We start from the raw sequence: 20,436 nt of genomic DNA on the forward strand, positions 1-20,436 counted from the left end.
GGCAGGGTCACCGGCCCCCCGTGTCACACCCTGTCATTTTAGATTAAGATATGCAAAGGCGACACGGCTGCGAACTTTCCCTTTGCTGCTGTGGCTGCGTCCATCCCCTCGACTGTAATGAGAGGAAGGCGTAATTGGAGTCAACTGCTTGATTATGATAATTGCTACTGTCTGGGGGAAGAAACATTTGAGTCCCGGAGCTTGATCCGTGCTGCACCTTTGGGGTGATTGCTGTCTGTTTGCCGGCAGATGGGCCCTGCACGGAGCATCCCTTGGCTGGCCCCTGACCCCAACCCCACCACTTGTTGGCTCCCGATCCCGCAGGGTCACGGGGCGTTGGGCTGCTCTCTGCCTCCCAGCAGGGCGTCCCTCCTGAAGGATTTATCCCCTCAGAGGGAAAAGGCCTGTTGGAAATTCATCCCCGGCTCTTCACGGCAGCACAAGTGGGAGATGAGGCGCTGTATATTTTCTGCTGGGGTATTTATTGCTTTCATTGTACATCCCAGCAATGGGGAGGTGGGAAATGCAGGGATGGAGCTGGGCTCAGGGCAGAGGGGTGACAGCGAGGGGATGAGCGCCCAGCACAGCTCAGTGCCACCTCCCAGCAGCCTGCCCATGTACAACAACCTGCCCTGCAGTGCTGTGAGCACAGAGGCACGTAAAGCCCATGTATGTAATTAAGGTGGCAAAAAGCATTTTGTTAATTAACGGCTGTTATTTGTTAATATCGAGCCTTAAGTGCAAAGCTCAGCTCTAGCTGTGAAGCCATAAGCGCAGCCCGAGCAACAACAGTAACCGGCCAACAAACTAATTGGGTCGTTATTTCCACAATATCTTAAAAGTTTAACGAGATTTTCTTGTTTTAAACATTCACATTCCAGAGCGTGGAGGGGAAAACAGCGCCTGCACCGAGGGGACGCTGTGCAAATCACTGAGAGCACAGAGGGCTGCAGGTGAAGGGCTGGGATTGCTGCTGAGCCAGGTGTGCAGGTCGGGGCTGCAGCGTGCTGTGCTGGTTGTGCACAGGGGTGGTGGGTAAGGGAGGCATGGGCAGCCAGCTCAAAACGAGTTCATTTGAATGAGTGTGATTTTCCTTTTGTGCCTTTCTGCAGGGTCCAGGTGGGCGCTGTGTTAGCAGAGGGATCGTGCTGAGCACCAGGAGGGTGCCCTGGCACCTGGGTCAGGCAGGGATGGATCCCCGTGCAGTTTGATAAGAGAGGAAGATGTTTAATCTGCTTCCCAGGGTAGATTAAGAGCCCCCATAGACTGTAGCTATGCAACAGCGTGCGTCTGACAGTGCGGAGCTCTGAGCAAAGGTGTAGCTGTTGTGATAAAACAACTGCCTGCATTTCATTAACAAAACTGTGTGCCAAAGTGTCATTAAGCGACAGAGGGCTCGAAATAACCCTGTGACTGTGCGCTGTGGGTCAGGAGATCACTGCAGCTGTGTACCCACATACCGCAGGGCAGAGAGAATCCAGAGGGTCTCACACCCACCTGAAGGGCCGGACCCGCTTATTGCCACAAGAAGTAATCAGGCCACTTTGCAAGCAGGTGTGTTAACTTCAGTCTGCGGGAGAGGAGCATTTGCTGTGAGCACAGCTCGTATCTGTGCAGATAGTGTTGGCAGGAGCTCTTCCTGGCTGCCCGCCTGGCTGGAGGCTTGTGTGTACCTAGGAAATGGCTTGCCAGCTCGAACCTATTCATTCAAAGTCAGCCTTCAGTTAGAGCTCACACCCTTTCCTCCAGAAAAGATTCATGTGCTGTTACTCATTTACTACTATGGCCTGTTTTTGGCATCGCCCTGGAAGCCGGGATGGCTGGGGGGGCCGGCAGCCCCAGCTGCTGAGGGAGGTGCCCCCGTGGCACTCAGTGCAATGAGTTGGGACCCTGCAGCTCAGGTCCGTGACACTATTGACTCTATTAATTTATGGGATAACTCGTCCTTTGGGAGAGTTCCTTCCTAATCTCCATTAGTTCGAGATTGCTTTATGCTTTTGCAGCAAGGAATCTTCATCCGTTTGCTCTGTAAGCTTTCTTAAAGTTTATCCCTGTGATTCTGGATATCGTTTATTTCAATTTGAGTCTTTCTTTACTCTTTGTTCCCAACCCGTTGCACCTCAGCCTCAGGAATGTCCTGGGGAGTCAGCAGAGCCGGGGCTGCAGGTGAATTCTCCCTCCACCTATAAATACTGATTCTTTTGACAGTTTTGTTTTATTCCACTGAAAATTGCCAAAGTACACTCCGAGCTGTTCTCTCACTGTTTTCTTTTGACATAGGAAATGCCGAAGGCGGCTGACAAAAAAACTTCTCGTATAATTGCAGCTTTATTTTGCCAAATTCTGAGCCGTCGTTTGCTGCCAGCAAACCCACCTCTTCCATCCAGGAGCTGGTGACATTGATGGAGCTGCAGGTGTGGGGCTGGGGTTGGGGTTACGGCGTTATGATTGGGTTTGGGTTTAGGATTAGGGTTATGGTTGGGGCTGGGGTTGGGTTTGGGATAGGGGTTGGGGCAGGGGTTGAGATTAGGATGTTATGGTTGGGGTTGAGGTTGGAGTTAGGGTTATCTTTAGGGTTAGGGTTGAGGTTAGAATTGGGGATGGATGCAGAAATCCATCATTTCTCCCAGAGAATGGGAGGCTGAAAAATGTCACCTGAGACTTAGTAAAGGATTTACTTTTCCTGAAACTGCCAAAGGAAACCTTGGGCTTCGGTTCTTCCTTTTCTTCCCTTTTGTTTCTCACAAGTCAATTGTAAAGAAAGGTTTACATAAACCCTTAGCCCTCAGAGGCATTGCCTCACTCTCTGGTGCCACTGAAGGAGGGCCCTGCTTGTGGGTCAGCCCCAGCACACCCAGCTCCATGGGAAAGCAGGAGCAGAGCGTGTGACAGCTGCTGAGATTGGGGTAAACTGGGTCAGTGCCCATTTCCTCTTCAAGATGGAGGTGAAGAACATCCTCTGTAGAACACTTGGATCCCTGTGAATGCAAAGTGCTGCATAAAGGCAGGTTTTTACTGCTGCCCCAGGATAAACTGGGATGGCAACCACTTCTTCCTTTGCAGCTAACAGTCTTAATGCAGGGGGGATGCTGCACTCCCCATTGATTAAAGCACCTGCAGCCCACCACGTCCTGTGAGCCCCCAGAGCAGCACAGCCTTCATCTCCCTGGTGCCCAGCAGAAGGGGACGGTGCTGGGGGTCATTTGTCTTCTGAGAATCAGATAAAAAAAAGACTTGGGAGGAGGATGCGTTTGGAAAGGGGAAAAAAAAAAGGAGGGAGAGAAAAAAAGCCAACAAAAACCAACAGTAAACGCATCAAATAATAATAAAAACCCACCCTTTTCTTTGAGCCTGAATGTATGCTGGTGCAGTGCTTAGGGGATTAATCTCTTAAAAAATAAGTGCCATGTGAGTAGACAGGCAGTGATTAAGGTTTTAACTGATCAGTCTGCGTCTGACAGTGAACCAGCTATTATCTTAACGGAATCAAACGAACATTCAGAGCCTCCGCTCAGCCCCAAACATGAAAGGAGATGTCATCTGCTGGCAGTTGGCAAGCCGCAGGGGAAGGGAGAGGGAAAGAAGGAGGGAAGGAAAGTGAAATGGGTGAGAAAAGGAGGAGAGGTAAAGGCAGAGCACGGAGCGGAGGGGACGGAGGAGAGGGGAAGGGTGGGGGTAAATAAAGGGAAGCAGTGGGGAGAAGAAGTAGAAGGGAGAAGAGCGGAGACACGGAGCAATGCGAATCCCACTCTCCTCTCCCATTTCTCTCCTCCCCGCTCCTGCACAGATCGGATGCTCCCTGGGTGAGGTGGGCTGCCTGCAGCCCTCAACACGCTCTTCCCTCCCCGCTGCTGCCCACCCTGAGGTCTGCTCCAGCGCAGGGAGGTCTGGCACTCTTGAACCTGAGGTCAAAAACAAGAGGGAGGAAAAGAATGGCCTTCAGGCCAGAGGAAGAAACCAGGGCAACCGGGCTCTTAACGTGATAAAAGGGCTTTATCTCAAAGCACTTAAACAAAACACACAAGCCTGAGAGAAGAGGCTCTGTCAAGTATCCGCCGGGGACAGGGGGAAATTGCAAATCCCCACAGGACACAGGGGCTCTTTCTTCACTGAGCTGGGGCTGGGCAGGTGATGGGTGCTGGGGAAGGGCTGCATGGGCACGGATCAGACTGTGAGCAGCTGTTAGAGAACAGATCGAGGGCACGGGGAGCGGGCAGCAGTGCTGGAGGGGGGCAGGAGGGATTGGGAGATGGGACATGCAGCAGCAGGTGGGCACGGTCCCATCCCCTGTATTGGAGAGTCAGTGTCAATCAGTGCCACCTCTGCGCTTGGTGGTGGATGGGAGCAGTTTGCAGGAGTTGGAGGGAAGGTTTGGTCTCTGGGTTGTTCCCAGGTGTATGGGCAGGGAGCACAACACACCCCTGGGTCTCTTCAGCCTTTGTTTGGGGCACGTCCTCATCCCCTGTGGGTGCCCATGGTGTCCTTTCCCTGCCGTGGTGCAGTGAGGACCGTGCAAAGCTCCCAGTCATGAATTTCCCCACGCTGCTGCCAGGCTGTTATTGCTGTGTGCTCCCTCCTGACTCCATCTGTCTGCATGGTGCTACCGCTCTGTGCCAGGAGGGCTCCGGGACCGCTGGGGTCACGGCTGCCCCATTACGGGGCGAGATTTATCATTGGCAGGTGTGCTGCGGGATGGTATATTATCCAGGATTATGAACTGTAACAGGATAATCTCTCTAATGTAATTCAAGCTCTCGACATGGCTTATGGCTCCTTAATGTACCTCAGACTGAAGAATTACAAGAACATTTTCCCCCCTCCCTACCTTGTCAGCTCCTAAATGATTTAGGCAATCGCCTGAAGCCAGATCTTGGCCTCCAGTCATAACTCAGAGCAGTTCAGTAAATATGATGGGGAAGGAGTTTTCCTGCCTTGGCTCTCTCTTCCTTCCGCCCTGCTCAGCCCTCATGGTGCTGCTGCTCTGCTCCCTGCGGAGCATTCGGGATGGACCCAAAGCTGGGCTGGTGGGCACAGGGATGCTCTGCAGGGGGATCTGCCTTGGCTGAAGCCCACAGGGTTGTGCCCATTTCAGCATCACCTCCCTTTGTGAGCAACGCAGCAATTAGTGGTTTGGTAACACATCAACCAATGCGTGTCCAACCTCGCTCTGTGCCCCTGCTAAGCCAGGAGGGACGTTTCCCATCTCCATCTAATCGGCTTTTAGTTCTTGTCATTGCTTTGACCTTAAAGGTGGGGTTTGTGGGGCTGATTTTGGGGCAGTTTCATCCCCATCCAGGCACCAAAAAGGTGAGCAGTGATGGCCACCACCCCAGGGTTACACAGCGACCAACTGGCCTCAGTCCGGCCCCCATGAGCCCAGTGTCAAATAAACCTGTAGAAGGAGGAGGAAAAGAGGGAGAAAAGCAGAGATTAAGAACAGGAACTGCAGGGATGCGGCTTCCACCCGGTGACTGACTTAAAATAAACATCAGATATGCAGAGCAGGGCTGGGAGCCTGCCACGGTGTGGGGAAAAATTAATGCAGGGAAATGCGTGTGTCCTTTAGCACGGCCGGTTACGGGCCTGGTTACCTGGTGCTCATGTGAGCGAGGCAGGTGTGACGTGCTGAGTGGTGTCTGCAGGAGGAGGAAAAGGGGAATGTGCAGGAATGAGGAACGGTGATGGGGATTCCATCCCTGCCCCAACCCCGGCTCTGCAGGGATGGAAAGCAGAGGGATGGAAGAGAGATGGGCACAGGGGGCACCCGGCTGTGGTGGGAATTAAGGCCCTGGAGCTGCAGGTGCCCCAGCAGAGCCCACAGCAGAGGCAGCAGCAGAGGCAGCAGCAGAGCATCCCATCGCCTGGAAGCACAGAGCGGAGCTGGAGCGTGACGGCTGCCCATGGCAGGGCTCCGGCCGGCCCCAGGCAGCTGTATTTACTGTTGCTATTTGTTGTCGCCCTGGCAGCCTCCGCAATGTGAATTTTCTGTGTCACTGGCTGAGAGGATTCCAGGCAGGTTTTTGATAATGTGGGGTTGGTTTTGTAAAGCAGGGAGAGGGGAAAGGAGCCACGGGCTACAAACTGCTCGGCCCGGAGCTTTTAACTCTTTCACCACTGAGTGTTCCTGGCTGCTGCGGTCTGAGCAGAGCTGTGCTGGGTGTCTCTCCCCCACCACTGCTCAGGGGCCCCTCACTGACCCCACTGTGCCTCAGTTTCCCTTCCTGCGAAAGGAGAGGAACGTGTGTGTGCAGTGCAGTGCCCGCAGTGCCACATCCATGGGGCAGCTGCAGTGCCCACCTGGCAGTGCCCCACGCTCAGCTTCCTGCACCTGGGAGCTGCAGGGTCTGATCTCTCCATAAGCAAAGCCGGGATCCACACGCAGTCGAGGTCTCCCCTTTTGTTTTCAGAGCAGCGGTGTCTGTCCCCTCCCTGCGCTGCTGCTGGGAGCACCAACACCAGGATCTGCTGTTTCTTCCTTCCTCTCTTTCTTCTTTCCTTTCTGTCTGGCTGTGAGCTTTGGGTAATTATTGTATCATGGAGAGATGGTGTGGTGGGACAGGAAGGAAAAGCTGTTTGCACAGCGCAGTGACTGGCAGAGCATCTTCAGACCTGTCTGTGCTTCCCAGGTGGCACCTCCGGCTTAACCGCTTCCTTGCTGTGACATGGTGGGGGGGGGATCTGCCAACCTCATCTCCTCACATTAACCCTTTCCTCACCCCCCCCAGAGGAGGAACAGGGATTTCCCTCCTGATACCTGATAGCTGAACACACATTGCCCGAGGAACAAAGCATTAAGCCTTAAATCCATATTGCTGGGCACACACGGGGCTCTGCAGCCTGGTGGGGTTGGTGTTGCTCCTCTGGGTCAGCCATGCTGGTGGGGACACTGAGGCACACAGCGCCCATCCCTGCTGGCCCTGAGCACCACTCAGCACCACTCACCCACCGCAGCCCCCGCAATGAAGCTTCTGGCACCCGGGCAGCAGCCGACCTGATTGACACATGATTGACAGAGCCAATTAGCCAAACGGAGCCAGCTGCACTCAGCCCGGTCCTGAGGAGGGCTGGGGGAGGAGGGGGGGCCGCGAGGGGAGCCCAGGATCCCGTGCTCTCCCATCAGACGTGATTGCTGGTTTTGTTTCATTCTCAGCCTTTGTACAGATGCCCTCCTGGTGCCGTTCACCAAACCCAGTGGGGCTGTGAGTGAGGGGCTGCCAGCAGCTCATCCCCAACTCTGGGCTTTCCCCATGATCACGGGGAGCTCCATGGCAGGGTCACCACCCGAGGACACAGGGATGGCGGTGGGGTGGGCAGGGTGGGAGCTCAGCCGCACAGGGACGGGCGCTGAGCGGCGTCGGTCCCTCCGGAGATCTGCGTTTCTTCTTTCTCGATGTTTTTTGACTCATTTCCTCAGCCTGCAGTCAGATATTTACTTAACCTCGCGACTGCGCTGCGCTGGGAGCGCCAAGTTTGGGGGCTGCAGGAGTTCTGCTGCCGTCGTGTTGATGCGTGGGGGATGAACACTCTTGCACACCCACTTATACACTTGGTACACGTGTTTGTGCACAGTGACCTGGCAGGGACGTCTTCTGCTCCCACCTCTCGGGGTTGTCTGTGCCAGGAGGTGCATTCTGTGTGTGCTTCTGCTCCTGTGCTCCTTGCACAGCCTCCAGGTGCTCTGTGCATGCAGTGACTGCCCACAGCTCTGCCCAACACGGAGTACCCCGTGCATGGATTCATCTCAGCTCCCCGGTGCTGTGCACTCTGCACAGGGACAGAGCCCTGCAGGGTCCCTCTCCTGCCCGCAGCCATACTGGGGTGGGCTGGGCAGCCTGTGGCCTCATTCCCCAGCCCTCTTCCTCCCCAGATGTTTTTCCCAGCCCTCTCAGATGCTGCCCTGCTCCCTGAAAGGCCGCCTTGTGCCGAGCGTGCAGACCCAAAGCCTCTTTATGGGTGGGGAGTCTGCCCTGGGTGACCACCGCCAGGGTCTGGATGGGTCCCAAAGCCTTTAACAATTGTGACCACTGCTGAAAGGGTTCATTTCTTCCCCTAACGAGATGCAGCCCTCGCTGGGGGCACGCAGCATCTGTCTGACAGCTCATAGCAGGCAGACACAGCAATGGGGCTCTCCCTGCAGCAGTGCTCTGCCCAATGGCAGCACCCAGAGACCCATGAGAGCGGCCTGGCGCCTGCCGTGGGTCTGCCAGGAACGGTCTGGGCAGTGTGGGATGGGTGGAAAGAATCCGTCTGACTCGGTGCACTCAGAATCCATCCAGAGCTGTTAGGAAGTGACTATCAAACCCTGAAGAGAGGCGAAACCCTACCCAGGTGTTAAAGATCCCAGCAGAGGGAAGGAATTTTTCTTCCCCTTGGCCCTGGAACAACAACAACAGTGTTGGTTTTTTTTCCTCCAGCCTATTCCTGCTCAATGCAGGCGGCCCGTTGCTGTCACCATCCCCATTATCTGCAGGGGTCATTTTGCCCAGGGATGGCACCTCCAGGGCTGCACAGTGCTGAGATCTCGGGGATGTGGGGGGATGAAGCTGGCAGAGGGTCTGGAAACTGACAGCTCGTTGTGCTTCAAAATCAAACATATTTGTGACCAGTGAATGAAATAACGTTGTCCTGCCTCCTGAAGGGGTAGGATCCATGGCAGCACCGTGGTGATGCACCCAGCACCCAGCCCTGCAGGCAGCGCCCCTCGGGCCAGCACAGCTTCCCCAGCCCCGGTCCCGCAGTGATGCTGCGGCTCTGGGAGGGCTCCTGCCCCGCGCTGCCGTGTGCGGGTCCTTCCCGGAACCCTCCTTCCTGCTCGGGCGTTTCTGGGAACGAGGTCCCGGTGCTGTTGGTTTGGGGCGGCTGCCAGACGGGGGGAGGGGGGGGTTTGGGGGAGCGCGTGGGGCCCCGCGTCTGTTAACCCTTAACGCGCCGGCGGCCGGTTCCGAGGGCGACGGCACCGAGTCTCACCGCGCTCCGCTTCCCCGCTCCGTGTCTGCGGGGTCCGGCGGAAAGAGGGAGGGGGGAAGTTTCCAGCGGGCAGAGCCAAGCGGAGCCTCGCGCCTCCGGCCCATCGCGCACGGGTTAAACGAGCCCAGGGCTGCGCGCTAAGGTCAACACGGGCTGCACCTGCCCACGGGCTCCTGTGCGCGGCAGCACAATTGATGGCTTGTTCCTTTCATAAGTGCCGTTGGAGCGCGGTGCCCAGGCTGCGAGCCAGCCCGCTGATCACATAAAATATTATTTGTGTTTAAAAATTCCAGTAATTGACTATGCGCCGTTTTTTTCCGAACCTTTTGCCAAAGGCAGTAAAAAAATCGAGATCCGTCCCGGGTTATTTTCATCATGCAAATTCCCATTTCTGTAAACAGGAGCAGCGGCAGAACCGCGGGGCCGGGGAGAGCGGGGAGGGGACGGGGCTGCGGCTGCAGCGACCCTAAAAGTGCTGCCCCGAATGGAGCTGGGCTGGGGGTGCTGCTCAGTGCTGCACACAGGGATACAGACCCAACCCCGAAACCTTTGCAGGGTGGGTTGAGGTTGGGGCGATCAGCACAAGGACTTGCTCCATTCACACTCGTTGTGGCACCCGGTGGTAGTGGTACCCCATGCCTGGAGACCCCCCAAGGGCAGGGGAGGGGGCTGTGAGCACTGATGGAGCCGTGGGTGTCCGACCTGACTGACTTTTGAGGTCCCTTCCAACTCAATGATTATGTGTCCACTTTGTGCCCATTTTGGAGATGTGGGAACATCTGGGGCTGGGTGGGACGTGGTGCCGCAGCCCCCGACCTGTGGGGATGTGGCAGCTTTGGGCTCAGTGGGGTCTGGTTTTGCATCACCAGCAAAGATGACATCGTGTCCTCAGCAAGGAGAGGGGCAAAGGGCTCACATCTGTTTTGGAAACCATTCAGCACAGGAAAACGACCCACATGCAGATGTAATGTGGTTTTGATTGTACTGCACTCTATAGAAAGTAGTGCACACATATTAAACTATATTAGACAGTATAATAATAGCTTGCAGTTTGTCTGCCTTTCATCTGGACGTGCCTTACGGACGTCACGTGGATGCAGAGCCCTCTTTCACTGCTGCTGAGGTTCATCCTTGCTGTGGGTGCAGCACAGCGCGTCCCAGAGGTGCTGCCCGGGATGCAGGATGCTCTGGGATCCAAAGATCCCCATCCTGGGTACCCCAGATCTGAAGTGTAAGGAGCAGGAAAACCTAAACAAAAGTGGTGCAATGAGGAGCGCAAGAGGCACTGGCACGATGTGTGATTTTAAGGTGATCCCTGCAGCCTGACTCTTGGCTAATTACTTCAGCTCCATCTTAAATGTTGCATGATTAATAGATACGGGTGTGTGTTTAACTAAAACCTGCTGCGTTTGAAGGGAATCATAACAATAAGACGTTTTTCCATCCATTGAGATCCAGACCGCTTACAATAATTAAAACTGCACGACGCTACCAGGGAGGGTCCTGAGCTCCTTTCCAGTTACACACTAATCCTGCTCTGCCTCCTGCTATGGCTCCGGGGATCCGCAGTGGATGCTGGCTCTGCTTTTACTCTGCTTTCAACCCGAGCTGTAGTGCTGCATTCAGAGCAGTTGCGATGCATTGGGTGCGATGGGCACCGTCAAAGCAGGGATTGCTGCTCCAGGAGCGTATGGAGCACGGGCAGCTTTGTACAAACAAGGAGATGAGAGGCAGAGGGAGGGCGCAGGGCTGGAACACCGCTGTAAACACATTGTGCTTCGGCTCGGAGTCGGCTGAGCCCCTCCGACGGCAGCGGAGCTGCAGGGAGGTGTGCGCCCGCGTGCCGGCACCGAGCGGAGCTTTCACAATAAATGATTAAAGCATGGTTCAGATCCCGTCAAATGGAACGGTGCTAATCTAATCACAATCCATCTGGCACTGCCACATCTGTCCCAACACCTCCACCTCTTCATTTTCAATCAGCCTTAAATAGTACATAATTATTAATGTCTACCCGGCTGTCAGGCGGCGCGGGGGATTCACTTATCTCTCCCATCGGCTCGGGAAGGGATCGGGGATCGGGGATGGAGGGGAGCCCTCAGCTCATGTGTTGTGGGCAGGAGGGGATGGAGCACAGAGCTCAGGGCACAGCCATGGCACTGCACCTCCAGCTGAGCACGGAGCTTTGGGAGCAAATCAGCATCGAATGCTGCCTGCAGACGTCCCACCACACACCCAACACGTGGCAGCTGCCCTGCTGGGGTCCTCCAGGAGAGCAGCACCCGGCCCGGCCCGTGCCATGGGCAGAACATGGGCTCTGCCCTCTGTGCTCTGCTCTGTGTGACCCAATGGGACGGCTCCACTTTCAGCAGTTCTCCCAAAATTCAGAGGTTTTTAAAGCCTGGACAGTTGTGTGGCAAAGTGAAACTCTCGGCTCTTTCCTTTTTAATGTAAAAAAGGAGTTTTTTGTGTCCTCATGGCTGATATAACACAGAACCCAGCCAGCCAGCTGTGTTTTTTCCCTGCTGGCATTAAGCTGGCTGCCTTTGGGTCAGAGGCAGAGCTGTGGATCCGTGATGGCCGGGATTAAAGCCCCGTCACACAGACACGGCCACAGCTCTGAGCTCAGAGCAGACTGAAGAAAGGAGAGCCCAGAGCAAATACCTTGTGAAAGTTGAGCGATCCTCCCCAGGCTGCTTCCAGAACACGTTACCCAATAACCAATGCCTGGGGGACAGCTGTGAGCTCTGGCAACAAACATTCGGGGTTTTGATCAGTGGCATCGATCCGCTCTGGCTCGTGGTGCTTAGGTGGATTTGGAGGTTGAAAGGCACTCGGGCGCAGTTCACTGTTTGTTCCCAGGCACATCCCTCTGGTTGGTGCTTTGCTGCCTTTCTTCTTGGAAAGAGCCCTCCCAGCACAGCCAGGTGAGAGGGGATGAAACAGAACTGATGGGGGAGAGCTGAGCGGGGCACGAGGCGTCCTCCTCTCCTCTCCTCTCCTCTCCTCTCCTCTCCTCTCCTCTCCTCTCCTCTCCTCTCCTCTCCTCTCCTCTCCTCTCCTCTCCTCTCCTCTCCTCTCCTCTCCTCTCCTCTCCTCTCCATTTTATTGTCTCAGTCATCTCTGGACACTGCTTTCACTTTGATCTCCGGAAACTTTGGCATCGCTCCTAAAAAATATGTGTATATATTAAGGAAAAAGAGGGGGGTGGAGGGTGGGGAAGAAGAAGAGTAAAGCAGAGCCTTTATTCCCCACAGCTGTTGTCATGCTGCGGCAGATCTCTGTGCAGGTATAAATGCTCTTATTGATCAAGCAGTGGTGGTCCAGTGCTATGGGCACAGCCCTGCTGCAGTCGGGTTATTGACACATGGAGAGATCTGCTTCCCAGTGTCCTGTCTGAGGTAAAGAGAAACACAGAAATGAGTGCCCAGTGTGGAAGGGAGCAGAAGTGGGAGAGCTGATGTCCCCCAGTGACACAGAGAGTGGTGTGTGGGCATGGGGCTGTGCCATGGGGCCCTGGGATGGGGCTGTGCTTACACCATGCAGCCCCACTGCCATGGGGCATCACTGCTGTGCTATGGCACCTGCTGTGCAGCAGCCTCCTGCAGTGCACTGAGGGACTCAGTGGTGGCTGGAGAGGTGAAAGCATTCTTCCTCCTTCTCTTCCTTCCAGGTGATGGGCAAGGAGTGCACATCTTTCCTCCTCCTCCTCCTCTTCCTCCTCCTCTTTCTCTTCCTCCCAGCACTGGGCAAGGAGCAGATGCTGGAGAGCAGGGCCAGCAGCAGGAGGAGCAGGGTGCAGCGCGGGGTCGCGGTGATGAGTCGGAGCGCAGTGGGTACAGGAGCGGAGCTGGGGCATCGTCTGGCTCCCACATGTGCTGAAGTTGTTAGGAAGATTTATAGGGCAGAATGCGAGGCTTTTTCTTCTGGGCTTTATAATCATACATTAGGCTTTTAACCTCTGACCGGGAGCGCTGGGAAGGGCTGATCCAGGCGGCACCGTGCGGCTCCCGGCCCTGCAGGGAAGGGGAGCACCGGGGAAGGGACCCCCAGCAGGACCCCGGCACAGCCCCGTGGGGCCGGAGGGGTTAAGGCAGCACGGAGGAATGCAGAGCTGAGCCGAGGCGTCGGCTGTCTTGAGGTCACCTGTGAGGGATTAGGCGCGGGCAGACAGTTGTTGTTTGAGGACTGTCTGAGGCCGGGGAAGGGGCCGGGAAAGGGGGGGCTCAGGGCTGTGCTGCTATGGGGGCGTTTGGGAAAGATGGCTGCAGCCACGCTGTCCTTCCCCTATGGGAGCGGTGTATGGGGCTGGTTGGGCACCCACAGATGGACCCACTGGGGACACAACACGAGGGCAATGGGCAGGGCAAGGTGCGAGCACACCTCCAAGCTGACTCTTAGTGCTCCTTGAAAGATGGACCCAGTGATGCAGCTGCCCCACCTGCCCCATTCTGCCCCTCCTCAATGCTGGGCTGTGGGCACCGTGCTGCTGCTATGGGCTGGGTCATTGGAATCAACACAGGGGTTCTTCCCATCCCTACGGCTGTAATATCTGGTGCATCTCTGCAGATGAAGGGTATTATATGAGGATAAATTCTTAATCATCACAATAATCAATCATTCTTTCCCCATAATTTAGTTGAAATTAATCCAGCAGATGATCAGAGGGCCAAATGGCAATCTGTGTCCTGGATATCTTTATTGACTCAAAGGGAGAGCACCTTCCATTAAAGCAGAGGAAAGCTTGAGAAAGTGCACCCGAAAGTTTCTGTTTCTAAAAGAACACTTTAAAAAGAAGGAAAAGCTCTCGAAGCAAACACTGTGTGCTCACAATGAGTCCCCTCCCCTCCTGCAGAGCAACCTGCATCTCTGCTGCTGAACCCAGAGTCCGCACCCTGCCCAAAGGGGCCAAGAAATTGGCGCTCCCCGGGTCTATGGGTGCTTTTATGGGACGCCCCATTGAGTGCCACCTCCCTGAGTGCCGCCCCATCGAATGGCACCGAATGTCCCAGCCCGGAGGTGTCCCGGCTGCAGGAAGCGTCCCCAGAGCAGCGCGGGGTTTCTGGTAGCGGGAGAGGGATGGGATAATAAAACAGGAAAAAATTAACATGTAGGAAAACAGAGCTGCACCTGAAGCAACAGAGGCGAGCAGCGCCGGCTCGGTCCCCCCGCCGCCAGCGAGGAGCTGTGAGTCAGCGCCTCCCGCTCCCGCTCCTCCTATTTCAAAGGAGGACAAACAACGCGCTGCGCTGTGCGGCATCCCCGCTCCTAAATCTTCCTGTCCTCACGCTCCGTAAGGGGAGCTGCGGGGCAGGACCCGGCCCTGCTGCTGGGGGCACAGCCCGGTCAGGAGCCCCCGCTGCACCCCGAGCCCCAAAGCCGGCACCTACCGGCCTGGGTCTGAGCGGGGACCCCAGACACATCGGTCACCGCCATCTCCGGGCTTGTTGCACCCACAGAGAGTGGGGGTGAATGGGGAGAAGCCTGAGAGCACAGCCTGCATCTGGGAACCCTGATAGCACAGAGCAGCCCCTCCCGGCCCCCCGGCACCATTGTAACGTGGGCTGTTCTCTGCGCTGCCGATGGATGGAGCAAGGTCGGGGCTGCAGCTCGCCGTGGGCACATCGGGGCTGCTGGCACTGATTGCTTGCTTGATTTCTCTCTTCCTTTCTCTTTCTTCCTTTCCTTTCTTTCAGGAAAAGAAAGCATCTCTCCCACTCTTGCTCCTCCGTAAGAGCTGATGCAGTTAATTGGAGCTTCTTGTGAGCGCACATTAACAGAGGCAGAGCCAAGAAGATGTCTTGGCAGCGAAATATCATTATCAGCTCTTGAGCTCCAGCCAAAATCCCCTTGCGGTCAAAACACAATTCTTTAAACTAAACAATTAGAGATTTGTGCAAGTGTTGCTGCCATGAGTTATCGGGGCCGGGGGGGCAGCGGGGCTGCAGGTGATGGCTGAGCCCCAGTGTGGGGCACAGGGAAGGGCCCTGTGAGTGATCCTTGGTGTCCCCATGGGGCTCAGCCCAGTGGCACCAGGAAGAAAGGGAGCAGCGTGGGGACCCCTCAGATGGAGCTTAAGGCACCAGGAGTTGCAGTCCCACCTCAGCCCTCCATATGGGACCAGAGCACGTCACCCCCTGAGGGATGCTGTGGGCTCAGGTGGTGGTGGGGGCCACAGGTTATGGCCACATATCCCATGGGGAAACTCAACCCACAATGAATGCTCTGCCCGCCCCAGGGCACACAATGGGCACACATTGCTCCTAAAGCCATTTGTGAAGCCTTGGGATGAGGCTCTTCTAAAAAGCTGTTTGGAAGCTGAGGCTGAATCGCATTTCCAGCCCCCACACTCAGCCAGGAGCTGCAGCAGAGGCCCCTCCAGGCGCTGCCCGGGGACAGCCCTGCTGTCACCTGTTCCTATGGAGAAGGATTTGTATCACAAACACTTTGGCACACAGCTGTGCCTGAGCCCCTTTCTGCTGCCCAGCGTTTATTTGGAGAATGTCAATAAGGAAAAACAAACATTCCCAGCCCTGGTGCACACACCTCCCTGGGTGCAGTGCTGGCAGAGGGGATCCCAGGTGGTGCCCAGAGCTGGTCACAGCCCCAGGTCCTCCATTGGGGCCGCCAGGAGGCTATGGGGCCATGTCCCCTCTATAAAGGGGTTTTCCCTTTTCCCTTCTCCAGCTTGAAGCCATGTTCCTGGTAGTGAGTCATAGGGTCGTAAAACCATTAAGGTTCAAAAAGGCCTCAATGATCACTGTGTCCAACCAACAATCGACCCATCACCAGCATGATCACACCATGAAAAAGACCTCTTAAGAGCATTGAGCTCAACCATCACCATTATGCCCACTAAGCCATGTCCCTAAAGCCATGTCCATAGGGCCAGATGGAGGATCACAGAGCCATGGAGCAGCATATGGGTTGGAAGGGATCACAATGTCCCCAAACCGGAGCAGCTCACTCCATCAGGGACCCTTCCCATCAGGATGTGATGTGATCAGCACAGCCCTGAGCCCACTCCCACACGGCCAAACCCACGGGGGGGGGGAGGCAGGGGGCAGGATCCCGCTCCGACAGGCGCTTGCGGAGCCGCTGGGCGAATTAACATGCTCAGGCTGTAATTAGGGCTTCAGCTCCGTGACACCTTTACAAGTGTCTTTATTTAAAAGCAGGTAAATTGGAGGCTTCCAGGCTGGGTACAGTGCGGGGGAGGCAGCGGGGAAGGGAGCAAACTGCTCTCGGTGGCATCATTGAGCTGCAGTGGGATGACCACAGCGTGGGCGATGGGTGGGAGGTGGGGGGATCCTCCCGACCCCGGACCGAGGTGACATCACCTCAAAGTTTTTGGGTTTCAGATCTGGAGCAATCTTGGCTTTTTTTCCCCCTTTTTTCTCTTTTTTTTGACAGCTGCTGCCTCCACTTTAGGCAAGGACATGAGCGCCGGCAGGAAAAAATTTGATTTTAATGCAAGCCCCAGTAATCAGCTATTTGTGATGGAATTTTATCTGTCCTGGTCTCTAAGGGATGAGAAGCAAGCAGAGAGGAAAGAAGGGTCAGAAATTAGTATGCAGAAATATCTGATCAGCCAAAGTAATTTTCTTTAATAATCGTATTCATACTGGCTGCTCTCCGCTCACTAGAAGAATTAAGTATTTAATAGTAATATATTTCATCTGGCAGCAGTTCCGTTTCGTTAGGAGCTGTGATGCTGCGCGGGGTGGGGGTGGGCGCACGGCGGTGGGAGGGCCGTGGGGAGGGGGGGCAGCACTGCGGCTCCGTCCTGGGGGGCACAACTTGACGGCCCCCTATGGGGCGTGGGGAGAGATCGGAGTGGGGCTGGGGTTACGGGGAGATGGGGTTTAATGGGAGACGGGGTTAACTGGGAGCTGGGAATAACAGAGCTGTGGGTTAAGGGGAGCTGGGGTTACTGAGAGCAGGATTAACTGGGAGGTGGGGTTAGCTGGGAAATGGGGTTACTGGGAGCTGGGAATAACTTGGAGTTGTGGATTAGTGGGAGCTGGGTTTAATAAGAGCTGGGGGTGCTGGGAGATGGGTTAAGTGGGAGATGGGTTAAGTGGGAGATGGGGCTTCTGGGTGCTGAGAATAACTGGGAATGTGTGTGTAGGAGGGGAATTCTGCTGCACAGCGAGTGGCATCGTGTAAGGGGGGTCCTGCTTCCAAGGGCTGCGGGGGGCGGTCAGAGAGCACAGGAGTTACTGGGTGCTGGGATTATGGGCTCTGCTCCCTGCAGCCCCAACCCCAGCACTCGCCGGGTTCTGCGCTTGCAGCAGTGAAGGACTGCAGAGAAACCAACCCCTATTTACCCGGAAAAGAGAAACTGAGAGCTGAGTTCATGTCCCCTCTGCTCCCTTAGAACCATTCGGTACAAACAGGTGGACGTGGCTTCCTATTCAGGCTGCGCTGCCGGCTCTGGGTGCGGGGAAGGGGCAGGGGGGGTTCGGGGCACGACGGCACCGAGTGCTGCGGGGTGAGCTGCCTCAAGGGCGCACAGGAGCCGAGCTCCTACGGGAAGAGCTGAGACAATGCGGTGTGTCCCAACCCCGGGCACCGGGGCTGATTCCCGGATCAGCTGCAGCTGAAATCCCAAAGCTCCACTGGGGTAACTGGGCTGCTCCGCCGTGCCGGGTGATGCTCCGTGCCGGGTGATGCGCGGGGATGGAGCCGTTTTCTTTTCCTTCTTTCCGAAAGTTTTGTGCTGTTTTCCATCACCTGCCAGGCTGAGGGCAGCCCCGCGGCCAACACTGTGCTGCTGCCCATAGAGTCCGTCCTCATCCCCTCCCCAGCGCCCCATCCCGTCCCAGTGACCCCGCTCCATCCCCGTCCCTCTGCCCCCCCCACCCCCCCGCTGTGTTTGTGAGCTCACGGGGAACGGCGGGACACGGGGCCTTTCTCCCGGCTCTAATGAAACCCTTTAATCATATTCAAATAGGTTACTGTTCAGGGGGAAAATAGAAATATGGATTTGATAGCAATAAATTTCCCTGGCTGGCTAAGCCCAGTTCTTAATTGTCCTGTCCCAGGGCTCGCACATTTCATTGTTCGTTAGGTGCTTAAGTCCCTGCTCTCATTTTGTGGCGGTGACATTACCGCTGATGGCTCTAATACTCTCATAATTTGAAAGGGGATTTGCATGATAGAACGCAGAGTATTAAAAGAAAGAGAAAAAAGGAGAGTTAAAAAAAAAGGGGGGGGGTGAAAAAAAAGGAGGGAGGGGGCGAGGAAGGAGCTGCTGGGGGGGGGGGGGGAAGATCCAGCTTTCACTTAAAAAAAGTCACTTTCCTCAAAGTCAAATCATTGTTTTCATTAAAGTGGAGGGGAGAAAAAAAAAGAAGTGTCTCTTCTGCGCAGTCAGTCCGGCCTGGTGCTGGTATTATCCTTATTGTTGCTAATGGTTATTAATTATTATTATCCTGCTACACAGAGCACTGCGGACGTGATGTCCCCAACGTCCTTGGGACAAAGGGATAAAAAGCAGCGGGTGCCCGGGGCGGGCAGTGAGGTGCCGTGGGGTTCTGCCCCCTCTGGTTCAATGGGGTCTGGGCAGGAGTGGGACCCCCACCCTGGGCAGTGCTGTGTGCGCCTCGGGCTGCGCTGCTGCCCACGCTGTGGGTCAGAGGGGGTTTGTGGGGTGGGGGATGTGACACGGCCCGTGGGTCTGCCCACTGGATGCTCCTATCCCACAAGTTTGGCTCGTGGGTAGAGAGGAGATGAATACAGCGTTCCTCCTAAATCACTGCTCCTAAATGCCCACGGGGACACGGAACCAACACACGTGGGTCCCTTAGGAGCTGGGCCAGGTCCTGCACTGCTGCTTCAGTCCTGCAGGATGCCACGGCTGCTGCCTTTCAGGGCTGGGAAGGGCCACAATGAGCATCCGAGCTGTGAGCACAGAGCGCCCGGCTCCTGGGGAGCCAGAAATCCTGCGGTGCCTTTGGAATGGCAATGACAACTTGGCAGGAGGATGTCAGTCCCTGGGCACACAGGATGGGGGAGCAGCGCCCTGTGCCCATGAGGCAGCACTGCTGGTGCCACCACCTGGATCCCAACTCCCAGCAGCAATGCATTGGTTGCTGTTCTGAATGCAATCCGCTGTCTCGGCTCTCACTGGAGGGATTTACCTTTCCCTGTGCTCTCTGTGTTAGGGGAAAAGGAGCGTTCCCGGCTCTGAGAGCAGCTCTTCCCCTGAGCAGGACACCAGCCATCCAAGCTGCCTGCACAGGGCTCTATGGGCAGCACGGCCCCCACCACAATCACAGACTCAGCCTTAGGACATCACTTCCTCACAGCCCCCACCTCCTCGATGGGACTTTGCTGGCAGCACATCTCCCATCCCACCTGAGGGTCCGCAACCAGAATGAGCCCAGGGGAACCATCCCTTTCCTCACACCTTTGTACAGGGATTACACCACCACAGAGCCCCAGAACGTCTCCCATTGCTGGGTGGGCACTGAGCATCCCCTGCTCACCCACACTGAGGGCTGCGGTGGGATGGGGCTCATCCAGGGAGGGGCACAGCCTGGCTTCCCATTCCTGAGCAGAGCCCTCGAGGGCACAAAGGAGCCACAGCAGAGCACAGAAGGAGGGATCCTGGTCAGAGCAGGATCGGTGCATCTCTCCAGTTCTTTCTCCATCCCCTCAGTGCTGGACCACTTCCTGCTCCGACATTTACCCAGCGAGGTGACTCCATCTGTCTCTTCTTTATTAAAACACTCCCGGATTTTCCCCCCTGAGTCCTCGTCCTTGGGAACAGCCAGAAGGATGTCAGCGAGCGGCAGGAAGTGGGTCAGACCCTCCAGGAGCACTCGGCCCCTCAAAGTGGGGCACACAGCGGTGATGCTCAGACCTCACCACCGCCACATCCCACGGCTCTTTTCTTTCCCTGTTGCTCAAACTGGCCATTTCCAGCAGTTTGCTGCCAGCAGCCCCCAGCCCCGAGGAGCAGCTCGTTCCTCACTTACATCACCCTGCAGAAAAGGGAATTATTCGGGGCCTTCGTTTCAGCTGAAACAATACTGGAAATGAGCAAAACGTGCGCTGCGCTCCAGCTTGCACGGTGCAGGCAGGAGAAACAGGAGAAACAGGACCAGGGCTGGGGGATTAAATCACTGCAGGAATGTTGTGGAGCTTAGGAAAAATGCCCATCTCCTCTGGAAAGGGGGAAAAAAGGGGCCTTGCTGCAGGGCCTCCACCAGGGCTGGTTGCACATCTCTGCTACCAGGGTGTTGGCTTTGCTGTGCTGCACTAAGGGGATCCCCAGCAGCCCAAAATTGTACCCATGGGAGATGGGATGTGGGATGCTGGACATGGGATGTGGGATATGGAATATGGGACTCAGGACATGAAGTGTTGGAGGTGGGATGTGGGGTGTTGGGACATCTCCTATCCACCATCCCCAGCCCTGCTCACCTGAAGTAGCACCAGAGCCAAAGTGGAGCTTAAATA

The 20,436-nt window shown here is 55.9% G+C and overlaps 1 long non-coding RNA gene across 1 annotated transcript; it reads left to right on the forward strand.

Moving 5' to 3' along the window:
- The first annotated feature begins 890 nt into the window (after positions 1-890).
- On the forward strand, positions 891-3,910 carry LOC146754812 (uncharacterized). Its single transcript, XR_014938680.1, has 3 exons — positions 891-982; positions 2,327-2,414; positions 3,788-3,910. It is a non-coding gene; the product is annotated as an uncharacterized LOC146754812 (long non-coding RNA).
- Positions 3,911-20,436: the final 16,526 nt, after the last annotated feature.

The sequence above is a fragment of the Coturnix japonica genome, chromosome 38 (assembly GCF_054131305.1).
Source record: "Coturnix japonica strain WE chromosome 38, WE-NBRP24, whole genome shotgun sequence".
In the NCBI taxonomy this organism is placed as follows: domain Eukaryota; kingdom Metazoa; phylum Chordata; class Aves; order Galliformes; family Phasianidae; genus Coturnix; species Coturnix japonica.